Raw genomic sequence first — 13,355 nt, forward strand, 5'->3', positions numbered from 1 at the left:
TGTGCCCTAAATGTAAAATCCAATTAAATTCTTCCTTTTCAGTGTAATCATTAATATTACCCTCACGTATATTATCAACTACTCTTAAATTTAAAAATGTAAAACCATGTCCAGAACCATTGTCTCTAATGTGTTTATATATTAGATTTGTAACTATTTCTCTTTTAATTTCAGATAGGTGGTTATAGATACAGTTTTTTTAACCTCTGGTATGTTTTACCAACATAATATGCTTGACATGCAATACATCTAGCCAGAAAGACAACATTTCTAGTTTCACAATTACCATATGCATTAAGTCTGAAGGTCTTGTTAGAAAGTGGATGAGTAAAATATTTATCATAACAAATGAAACTACAGAAAGTACATCTGCCACATTCAGAGGTGCCAGTCTTAGCTGGCTGTGTGTTCCTTGATATATGTGTCTGCTCTTTATAACATAACAACTGCTTCAAACTTTGACTATTCTTATAACCAAAGCATGGTCTATCATTGACTGCCAAGAGTAGTTCAGGTATATCATGTAGGATGTGCCAGTATTTCTCAATGCTTCTCTTAACACTGGCAGTATTTTGATTATATGTTAACATGCATCTAACTTTACCCTGTAAACATTTCTTCATTAGTATCTCTTCGCTAGCTTCTGAGAATAACGGCTTAGCTCCTCACAGATCTCCAGTACTTTCTGCTTATTATAACCTCTATTAAACTCTACAGCACTGCTATGTAACTGTTACTGCATACGCTCATCAATAATGTTCAGCCTTGCAACCCTATAACGCTGATTTCTAACTATATTGTCAAACATAAACTGTGGGTGCATACGATCACTACTATCATGATGTACATATGCATTTCTCTTATGTGTTTTTTATATAAACGAGTATTTCAAGTATTGTTGATGGCTCTAAACACTGTTATGTTCAAAAAGTCAATACTCTCAGTTGATATACTCATAAAACATATTAAAGCTCTCAACATTCCCTCTCCATATTAAAAACAAATCTTCCACAGATCTATGATAAAAAGTAACATTCCTTGTTAGACCATTATCTGTTGATAGAATTAAATTCCTTTCCCATATAAACATAACAATATTTGCATAACTGTTAGGAATGGGGGTACCCATTGCTATTCCTCTCTTTTGGACATTAAGTAGTTTTTGAAAGAAAAACACATTGTTCAAAAGACCAAATATAATAAGTCACTTAGCAAATTAATACACTTTTGAGGGTAGTCAATAAAATCTAGCAAATATAAGAAACCCTAGTGTCATTTGGTATTACAGTGAATAATGAATCCACATCTAAAGTTCATAGGTTTATAGGTTCATAGGTTGGTACTAGGCTGTCAGCCCTAGGGCCTATACAAGCATAGCCATAACAATTCCTTGGCTGTTTCTTCCCAAAATTACAATCAGTAAAACTCACATTCTTAGACCAATCATATAGTTCCTTCAAAAAATCATTTGTGTCCTTAATGATTGTCCCAGTCTTTTCAAAGCCCACTCTTATTTGTCTTTCTGCCAATTATATATACCAAATCTGAGATCACACTACAATGGGGAAAGGGCAAATTTCCTGATCCTCACTGTACAGCAATCTCAGTATGAACAGTTCATCAAATGGCATGTTCTATGTAAGTGCATTGAAAAATGCCATTCGCTGAACTGATACAGACCCTGGAATAGCATGCTACCATTAGTGCTACTTGCCTCCTGATTTAGTGAGATGGGATTTGGGATCCCTGATGTTGTATAGCCAAATAAGAAATTTTGGAACAATATATTTCATTTAAAATAGAAATTAGGCCAAAATTACATATACCTTAAAATGGCATGTTGATGATGTAGAATTGTAAGTAACAGTATGTAAATTTCAAATGAATGATATTATCACACACCTATATATGATATTAGCACTACAGGCAGTACAAGGAAAATATCCTGCAAAACTGAGCTCAGCATTCAGGTATAGATGTACTACATGCTGAAGGATGTGTGGGAGTGGCTGACAACTGCAAGCATGTGCTATAGTGCAGTAATTTAGCTGTTTTATACATACTCTGAAGAGATCTCCAAACAACACACTATTAAAGAATTGTAACTGAGTTTTGTTAATGCAGTTCAACAGTATGGCCATTCTATTGTTTGACTACACTGATTGTAAGACATTAGAACCTCTGCATGTGGTGTTGCTGTACTATGACAACCAAGACTGAGCTTAAAAAAGATATGCAGTTGGAATCCCCCCCCCCACTATGATGTCATGTCCTAGACCGAGTTGGAGTCTAGAATCAGGGAAGAGTTGTAGGTGGAAGAGGTTCTCTACAGTGCTATCACAGTATTTTCAGAATCCTGCAGTCACTCTGCTTCCATCATATTCTTCTAATCATGCAACACTTTTTTCAGCTGCTACAGCAAATTAATGTTTGCAGTATACTTTTCTGCTAGAATTTCATTCAAAAAACATGGTTTTCATATAGCATAGTTTGTCCACATGCATATTACAATATAGCTTTAAGTGTATATTCCCTATTTTCATCCATGTGCACTTTCTGCCCTTATAAATTCAGCTATTTAGCTTTGTTGCTACTTCATTCCATTCTTTATTGTTTGAAGCATCAGCACAACAATTTGTCAATAATAATAATACTGTGCAAAAGTTTAAAAACTTAAAAAAGATGCATCTGCCCCATTAAGGGCTTTGTGCTATAATTTGTTCTGTAAAACAAAACAGAAGTGCAACATGTCTATTGCAAATTGTTTTCAGTAGAGGTTATTTTATTCTGTTTTTATTTGTAATGCATAAGTCTCAAATAGATACAAAATGGGTATGTCTCTGCTTAATAACATTTCTGGAAACTAAACTCAAAGCCTAATAAAAGCAAATGTGGTTGAAGAGAATATAAATAAATGAACATTTAAAACCATAGTGGCGGTCTTTAATTAATCAGAAACATTAATTACTCACATGTACATTTATAGCTCACACACTAATCTTATTAGCTAATTATAATATGAATACATTCCAAAATCATCTGGGAGTGTACAGCCCAGAGAAAGTGCATATAAATATGACCTGTTTAATGAAAGAGGCAAACTTTCTGGGTGCAACTATGGAGAGGCGATATCAATCTGAATGTGTTTAACAATGGAAAAATGTTTCTTTATGATATTAAACCCATATTTCATTTTTAAGATATATAATGATTGCTTACAGATATTGGAAATCAAGCAGGGTCTCTAGAATTTTGACTCAGGTATTTATGATTATCTAGACTGTTCATAAGATGTAGTGATAAAACCAACCAGCGATAACACATTTTACTCTTCATTTGTGTATTTTTTTAGACTTAAATTTCCTATACCTATGTTATATAACTGTAAAAACAATTAAATATTAAACACTTCACAGATTTTTTACAGTTTAATATTATCTCTCAATATATGATTTAAATTTAGTTTCTGTCCAATGAATTTCTCATCCTCCCCTTTTTAAATTACTGACTACATGTAAAGATAGAAATATCCCTTTAAATGAAGGTTTATTGTCCCCCCGATTTAGATATGTATTGCAAATACTTTAATGTCTTGCAACTGATAGGGTAAGGAGCATTTTTCAAATACTATAACATGATGTGTATAATTAATATAAGTGGCAATAGCTGCTCACTAGACAGTGTCAGTAGCAATAACATTATATACGACCGTCCTGTTGGCATGATTGCACTTCTTGCTATAGTGATGCTTTCCACAATTGTGATTGATATTGTTGGGAATACGCTTGTAATCGTATCAGTCTTTAGAAGTAAGAAGCTCAGAAACACTGGTGAGTATTGAATCTAAACATCATATTCTACTATTCTTATTTACATTTTTCTGTGAAACAATTCCATAGGAAAGTGTGGTTAAATTCCAACCAGCTAAAAAAAAATATTTTATTATGCTTTCCCAAATACATAAAAAAAAATGAGAATTTATCCTTAAGGTTTCATGATTGCTTATTTAATCTATGTAAGCATTGTCTTTTTTAATGTGTGGTCTTCCTTGGTTTGCATACTGAAGCTTTAACCACACTGCAAATGCTGGAAAATAATGATAAAACAGCAGAATCTACTTACTTACTTCTAATAGTTTACCAGGAGCATCTGATTGAATTGGAAACATCTTTTCAGCTGAGGCCTAGGGAAAAGATCCAAAAGGTAGAAATTATAGAAATCAGTATACAGTGTACAGATGAAGAGCTACACACAAATATATTCTGCAGTTTCATACATACAGCTGCAAGATCCACATCTATAATAGAACATTGTATAATGCTTGTTTATAAGGAAAGAGACAAAATGGAATATTGCATGTTAGTGCATAATATAATAGGACCGATTATGGGTGATATGAATCTGCATATAAATTGATAAATACCTAATAAAACTAGCAGAAGAGCAATTCACAATCTGAATGCATTCAGAAAGACATATCTCATTGCAGTGGCACAACAAATACGTTTTTTTGTGAGGGATGAAGTTTGAAAATGAGTTGAGGCTAATGGAGATTAGGGTTATAGAACATTGACAGGAAATTAAGGTTCATCCAGTAATGGTACAATAGTTACATCTTAAAAAGCAAGGTCCTCTGTGACTATGTAGGGAAAAGGAAATTTAGATGGAGTTCAGGTTCTCACAGACAGAGGAGATTTACCTACAGAGAGAGGCAAAGTAACAGAACCAGAAATTCTCAAAATATCATTTTAGTGAGGACATGAAGTGATTGTGCTTGCTGATCTACAAGATGTAGATGGGTAGTGAATTGCAGATTTTAACATATAGCTACAGGAAGGGTGTCATAGTGGGAGGTATGGAATGCAATGATATAGATCAGAAATTTAACAGGGGAGTCAATTCTATTTCTCCACGTAAAACATTTTACTGAAAACTGGATAAAAGTGATAAATAATAATAATAATTTATAAGTAATAAATTGATAACCCTAACTGATGAATGACATAGGTTATTAAGAGCTGCTATCTGTTCCTTCCTTCCTTCAAAAACTTGAGGGATCCCCCCATGAGGGCATTAGTGGATGGGAGATCTTCAATGACATATCCATGTTCAAAATTGATAGATACTATCCTTTCTAAATACATTAAGACCATACCGAGCATTTGTAAAGACTCTTGGTCCTTTTTAGACAACATCAATAGAGTTGAATTTGACAACTCCTTTAATTTTTTAACTATCGATGTTGTTGATTTATACACATCAATCCCCCATCAGGAGGCTATTGAATGGATCGGTCTCTTTATGGGTGAGTTAAAGGCTTCTAAAAATGAAATTGACATTGTCACAGAACTTCTGGACATTGTTTTGTCATCTAACTTTTTCATTTTTGAAAAAGATTATTATCTCCAAGAACAAGGAGTGACCATGGGCTCACCCTCCGGAGCCAGTGTGGCAAACATGTTTATGGCATATTGGGAGAGACACAATATTTTCAACAAACCGGAACTTATGGAATATATCTGTTTTTACATAAGGTTCTTGGATGATGTCTTCATTCTTTTTAAGGGGGATGCTTTGTTAGCCAGTTCATTTGTTAATTCTCTTAAAAATGAAACTACTACTTTCCTCAAATTTACATATGCCTTTTCAAATGAGGAAATTGACTACCTTGATGTTAAGTTGATAAAAGACCTATCTACTCAAAAATTTTGTTCCAGAATTTATAGGAAGGCTACTTATTGCAATTCTTACTTGCATTTCACGAGTTTCCATCCTTTTAAACAAAAACGTGCAATAGTGAAGGAACAGTTAGTCAGAGCAGTGAGGATGTGTAGTACTCTTCTAGATTTTCACGAAGAGTGTGATTTTCTGAAAAACTTGTTTTCAAATCATGGATATCCTCTCACTTTAATAGATGAGTTAATTTTGGAAGTGGATAACAAGAGATCAAGAGGTTTTTATAAACCACTTCTAAATTTTGAAAACCACATACCCACACATACCCATGCACTTGCAGTATCCAACATGACTAACAATAGTCCTTCTTTGAACAACACTATTTATGAAAACAATGTTGAGGGCGCTTTCTCTTTGGTTTTGTGACTATGTTTAACCATAACTCACATCAGATTTGGGAAATTATTCGGAAAAACTGGCATCTTGTTTCTAGTAATGCCCTTCTATTAGAAAAACTAGGACCTTGTCCTAGAGTGGTGTATAAAAGAGGGGTCAATATCAAAGAATTACTGCAAAGGAACTTCGATTCACACTGTTTTAGTAGACAGAAGGGCACATTCGTTTGTGGAACCTGTAATTGGTGTAAAATGCTTAGAATTGGAAGTACATTTAGTATCAAGAATATAAAATATGAAATTAGATTTAAGATGAATTGTGAGACTAAATCTATTGTTTACATTGCATTCTGTGTTTGTTGTTCGGCTTTTTATGTCGGTAAAACCGATAGGAAATTCCATGAACGTATCTATCAACACATTTATGCTATTCGACATAATAAATGTGAGAATGCGTTAGCCAAACATATAGTGCATAATCCAGGACATAGTTTTCTTTTCATGGCAGTGGATCATATCCCACCAAGTATTCGTGGTGGGCCCAATTCTTTATTACTTGAAAATCGCGAACTTGAATGGCAGTTGAAATTAGATGCATTTAATTCCCCAGGGTTAAATGAAAACTGTAATATTTCATCAGTTTTAAAATATAAAGTGTTTTTGAGATAAACTTTAAGATTAAAATGCACTCATTCATTTTTTAGAAGATACATTTATATGCAATTATCTGTTTTATTGGTTCTTATAATATATATATTATTTAGTATAAAATATGTATATTATCAACTTATTTACATAATTTTGTTAGATGTCCTAATTTAGTGTATTCAATTTTAATACTGTATTTACATTCGATATTTGATTGAGTAGTATATTTTACTCTTGAAAGGATAGATATTCAATATTTATTATAAATAAATAATATATATTTTTGGTAATATTTTAAGATGTTATTTGTCAGATGCTTTATTAGGGAAAATGTCATACTTTTTGGCATTTGAAATGTATAGTCTTGTATTACACACACATATATATATATATATATTTATTAAGGAAGTGACGTACTTGGATATTTTGTATTCTGCTATTTAAATGGTTTGGCGCCTTTTCTAATTGTTTCCTCTGATGAAGCTACTTTGTTTTTAGTGGCGAAAACGCTACAGTATTTTTTACAAATAAACCAGCGTTAAGACATTTTATTTTGGTCTCCTTTACTTTCGGGACACCTGAGCAATTTTTCAACTACCTATTTGTTCTGGCAGAAGAATGGGAGCTAGCATTGTCCATTCACCTCTCTAGTTCTAACAGTGCCTATGGCTTTCTGTATATTTGTGCTTGTAATTTGAAATTAATCACCATGCAGGGAGGTGTTGGTGGAGGCATTCATAGCTGAAAAGTTAAAGCCCAGGAAAGGCAAAGGGAAAACTCAGTACCTATTTTCACAGTGATTCTTATCCCAACTGAAATGATACCAGCATTATATAGTGGCGGACTTGGCTTTGATTACTAAATGACAGCTAAAATTATCCTTTCATTTCTCTGATTCTAACAGCTTTTAATTTGACCACGAGCAGCATGTTGGGTGTTTCCTAGCTGAATAGATGAATCTCCCTGTTAAAACACAATACCTATCTGTTTAGAGGCTATTGTTGATCCATCAACAGTAGAACCAGCTCAGTATGCAATAGGTTGTGCATTTTACTCCTAAATGAGAGCTAGTATTATACTTTTACTGCTATGATTCTAACAAAACTGTGCAGGGGGGCCTTTCTCTGGTGTGCTTTTGTATGTGATATTTATGTTATTTATTGGCATTTGATTACTGTGAATGCCCAATTGGGTAGGAGCCCATCATTAGTAGAGACCAGGGGAGAAAATCTCCAAATTAGTAGAACACATTTTAAGAACAAAAACTTTATATTCTTCAAAAATAATACAAAACAATATATGGTTAAATAAGTATACCAAATTAGGCATAATATGACAACAGTTGGTAAGAACAGATACAAATTCTATCACAATGATTTAATATGCAGAGAAATTTTAGCCAGTTTATAAAAAATTAAAGGTAAGTGAATATAATACATGCAGGAATTGCAATATGAAGTGAGAGAAAAGCAGGCTTATGGTATATTTAGAGAAAATGCCAGGGGAGAAAAATCAATAGCACTAAGGAAACGAGTGAAGAAGGAAGAGCAAGGAGGTATAATATATGAAATCACATTTAGGGATATAGTTTATCCTGGTGTTGAGCAAGAACAGAGTCAGCTTTTAGCTAGGAAGTATTTTAGAATGGTTTTGAAGGATTTGAGAGAGGTTATCAACATGATGGATATAGGCCTTAGCAACATGATACAAGTATAAACAATGCCCAGCAGATTTAATAGGTTTATGGACAGAAAAGAGTGTTTGGTCATTGGAGCCTAATGACCAACTGGGAACATAGTTGTGTAGAATGTTATTTAGTGCTGGCCAAACATATTTATGCTGGATAATTTTATAGGCGGTAAGAAGCTGTGTATATGTTAGTTGATTGGGCAGTTCCAACCAATTTAGGCTTTTTAGTGCTATACATTGCAAATTTCACAACTTTGTTGTAGCATTGTTCAAGTTTTGATTTTTGTGATGCCTGAAGGTTAAAAAGGATGAGAGAACCATGAAGAAGTCTGGGGAGGAGATAAGTAGTGGCAAGTGTAGTCTTCTTGGTTTGGTGAGAATGCATTCGCCTCTACAGAGCATCTCTAGTTTATGATGAGTTTCTCTTATACAATTTTGTATATGCAGGTCTAATTTAAGATTATCATAGGCTATCATCCCTAATAATTTGCTTTAAGAAGTAACTTCACTTACTATATTATCAAGACAGAGGACTTTACATTTTATTTATTCATAAGAGAGGGATTTGGAAAAAAAAAAAATTTTTTGTTTTTTAGGATTGAGCATTAGTTGTGAGTTACAAAGTTGTGCTTCAGTAGCTTTTAATGCTTCCTGAATAATTTTTTGGAGGTGTTCCATGTTGTCAGATGTGCGGAATCATCTGTGTACTGAATTAGGGAAGCCTGTTGTGGGGATTTACAAAGGGTGTTAGTAAGAATGTTAAATAGGAAGGGACCAAGGACAGAGTCTTATGGTACACTATCGTTGAGTGGGAGGTATGGACACAGGGTGGAATTTCATTTTTTCTGGCTGATACCTATTTGATAGGTAGATTATGAACTACAGAAGCTGAGAGAGAGAACTAATGAAGACATTTAAAGTAGACGTTTGCTGTGACAAACAGTGTCAAAGGCTTTAGACAAGTCTAGAAATAAGGGGGCTAATGTGTCATTATCTCTAGCTTTATTGACATTATCTATACAGGGTAGAAGTACAGTGTTAAGTGTGGGAAGAATGAAAGCCATGTTTTACAGGGAATAGGAGTTCTTCCTTCAGATGATAGTTTAGCAATTGTTTTTGAAAACATTTTTCAAGTACTTTGGAGAGGGGGATAGCTATAGATCTAAATTCAGTAATGTCTGCTGAATTTCTTCCTTTGTGCAGTGGGATAATGAGTGACCTTTTCTTGGAGTGACCTATTTATAAGTATTGAGACAGGATAGGCAATACTAGTGGCTGCTATTTTAAGGTACTCACTTGGAAGTTCAACAGATTAAGTAGAGTTATCTTGTAGTTTCACCAGTTTTATATTAGTTTTGTCTTTCTGCCAATTTCTTTATGGTCAGAACAAGGATCCTCATGGACAATGGACTGTCCTGCTTTGTACATCTTCCTAACCTCACCTTATCTGACCAACTTCCATTTTACTTAATTTGTAAATGTAGCCATTTATATACTACTATAATAATACCAAAAATCATTATTTATGAAATTAGCTCCAAGGTCATCATTATTATAAAGACCCAGCTCACTAATTCAAAACCTTCTGAACATCCAGAAGTACCCTTAGATTTGCCACCTCTGTACATCTCATATGTTTAAATAAATGTCTCCAATGATCTGTAGATGACCACTCTTTATAATACCCACCTTCAGTAATATGACATCCAGGCCAAATGTCAATATCATAGCCAAACTTTGCATGAAGTAGTCAGTCTATAAATGTTGGGACCTCTATTCCCCTTCTCTTATATATCACCAACATCTCTGGCTACCACATTGATTCTCACACTTCTTTTCTTCATATAGTCTGCTAAGGAAGTTCACCAAATACAACCTACTTGCTGTCTTACTAACTTGAAATAATCAGGAAAATATCTGGACATTCCCCTTTACATTTTTTCATATGTTTAATTGCCACTACCTATAAATACTCAGCTCCCTGATTTCCTCTCTGAGTTATTTCTCTTCCAGTTAATCATCATCTGACCTGACTCTTTTTGTGCATACGGACCCCCAACAAATTTCTTATCTCATTATTCCAAGAAACTCTCCGGCTGTATTCTGTTTCAACTGCAGAAACCAATTATCTCCCCTTTATTTCTTCATTTACCTCTACTCTGCCTGTATTTGTCCTGCCTCCATTACGTTTAGATCCTTTTGCACTTCCCTAATCTTCTCTATCTGACTCATCAACATTTCCTCCATTTACTTCTCTTATTTTTCATTAATCTTAATCTGCTCCTGATGTTGCTACATTTTTATTTCCCCTGTCTAATACAATCAACATATATGCTGGCTTCCTCTATACCATGCCACTTCTGCCTTCCAAGCAGCCTTTATTCTGTCCCATTCTTCAAGTTCTGCCACTCCCTTGTATGACTGATTTCTTTGAACTACTCACTAACCATCTTTAGTAACCACTGTACCAGTTTTGCACCACAATACCTTTTCAGGTTCCATCTCTTTCTCTCTATTTCCTCCCTGCCCTCATTCGACAACATTTTAACCAAGTAATTATCCAGCATTCTTTTCCTATATATGTCTAATGCCTTCACCTCCTATAAGGTTTCATTGCTTGATTATATCCAACTTGCTTGCCTGCTTTCTTTCCTCAGCTAAACATAAACTGTTTTCCCACCCACTATTTTTTCCCTCTATGCATCCAACAACCCTAACCCTTTCATACATTTCTTAGAGTTTTCTGATATATTTCATTAAACTCTGTTTTTTATATAACCTCATTAGGCTTGACAATAGCACTACATTAAAATCCTCAGACTATATAATTCAATCTTCATTTTACCTCAGCCTTTCAATTGTTTCTACGCAGCTTATCATCTCTTATACTTTACTTCTGTTTGGGCCATAAAAAGATGCCAGTACTGTTTGCCTGTTTAAACAGTACCTCTACATACCATCAACCTACCACTTGTCCCAGCCACACTTTCTTCCCACCATTCCTTTTACACAAAACATATCTGCCCTATTTTATCTTTTCTTGTACACATTCCCCATCTTTCTCTTTCATGGCTTCACCTCCTGTAGATATACTGCATTCAGCCTTTATGCTTCTATTTCACTCCGCATATGTTGTCTATTGGATTATTCACAACCCCTACATCCCAGTTTTCAGCGCTCCATAAACCCTCCTCCTCTCTAACCTACTCTGTGATACTCAGGAATTGGAGACCAAGCCTCCCCCCAGCACATGGATCTGTACTTTCTGTGCTCCACTTCCATAGTGACCTTGCCTTGCAGGTTCTGAGCTTGGAATGCCTTATTCTGGCCAGGTGACCATGAGCATCACCTGTGCCATCTGAAAGACATTAGATCTCAATGGGCCTCTCTTCTGATTATTCTCCTTTCTAGATACATCTCATATTTCTCCTTCCTCCACTCTGCTCCAATTCTTCAACACCTTTTTTTACACATAGGTCAGCATGACTGGTCCTCAATGTTCTTCTCCTTTTTGTTTCCAGTGGTGTTCAATCCCTGTATTTTTATGTCCACACCATCCCTTTCTCTTTGCTGGTAAGAGTGTCATGTCGCACATTATTTGTCCTTAACAATGTACAAACTGGTCACTCAGCCCTGTTTTCCTCCACCTCCATCTCTATATGGGCATATTTGTTAACCCCTCTGCCTCTCCTCATTGAGGTTTCACAGCCAGTTCTCGTACTTGACTCTGCAGTGCTTTTTTGCTGCTACAATGCAATGCACTTCTACACACCTGAACTTTCCTGCTCCCTCTCAATTAGTTGTCACCTTCCTCCTCCACCAGGGAATGTTTTATCCCATCATGTGCACCCTCATTTGGTTAATATAACTAAAACTATAGCTTTCTGGGTATTATGGCAATAATGCATCCTGTTGTGTCATTTCACTTTTGTGAATGTCATATATACCTGTCAGGACATAGGTCCCGTTACTTTAGGTGCCATAATGTTGCACCTATCTCTACGATTTGCAGATATAAAATAATTCTGAAAAGTTCACAACTTTCACCTTTTGCAGTCTCCATCATCAGACTGCTCTTCTATGTCTTAGTCAGCCTAAACTGACAAGAAATGAGTATAGACATGTGTGGAGAAATCAGTATGCACATGATGTCCTTAATGCTGTTATATACTTTTGTCAAGAGGCAGCAGGTTTGAACCAGAGAGGATCTGTCAAGATTTTCCACAAAACAGTGCAATGAGCTGGGCTCAGTGCTGCTGGCCCACAGCTTTCCCAAACTAATTTAATGCTATTTATTCACTCTGTGTCCTTATAATGACAACCTGTTATGGCCTTCATAAGTATAGAAAGGGGAACGATAAAACTACTGCAAACAGAAAATCGAGCAGATAAGGGAAACACAAAAACGCTTGTTAAGGGGATTGTACAGGAAGAGGTGGGACAGGATGAGTACTATGTTTTTCTTTGGGATAGATCCCCATTTTTACATTTTTTTTAATAAGGGATGTTGGGGAAGGAAGAAGGACACAGTGTGGCAGAGAAAGAGAGAGTTGGGGAAAAAAATTAAAGATTTTTTTTTTATTATTTTATTTTATTTTTTTATTGAAAAGCAATACAACATATCTTTAACAGATCAATCTAAGTCAGCAAAAAAAAAAAAACTAACAGGAAAACAGTGAATCCAAAACATTTGAGAAATATATGTAACATTGCAAAGTGAGATGCTCTGTGATTGCATATAAAAATATAGATACATATGGTAAGACTGCCTACCATCTTCTTTCTGTAACTTTCTACAGTGTAGTAACATGTGACATTTTTAAGAATTTCAGATTATAGCAGTACAATTAAAATAAGAAAACCATGAGATGCTCAGTAATAACTGATTATACATCACATAACAAAAGCTTAAAAGGCCATATGGCTAGTGTTTCTTCATAAAAAGTG

Source organism: Protopterus annectens, chromosome 8.part0 (genome assembly GCF_019279795.1).
Source record: "Protopterus annectens isolate FY-2018-M chromosome 8.part0, PAN1.0, whole genome shotgun sequence".
NCBI classification, from domain to species: Eukaryota; Metazoa; Chordata; order Ceratodontiformes; family Protopteridae; genus Protopterus; species Protopterus annectens.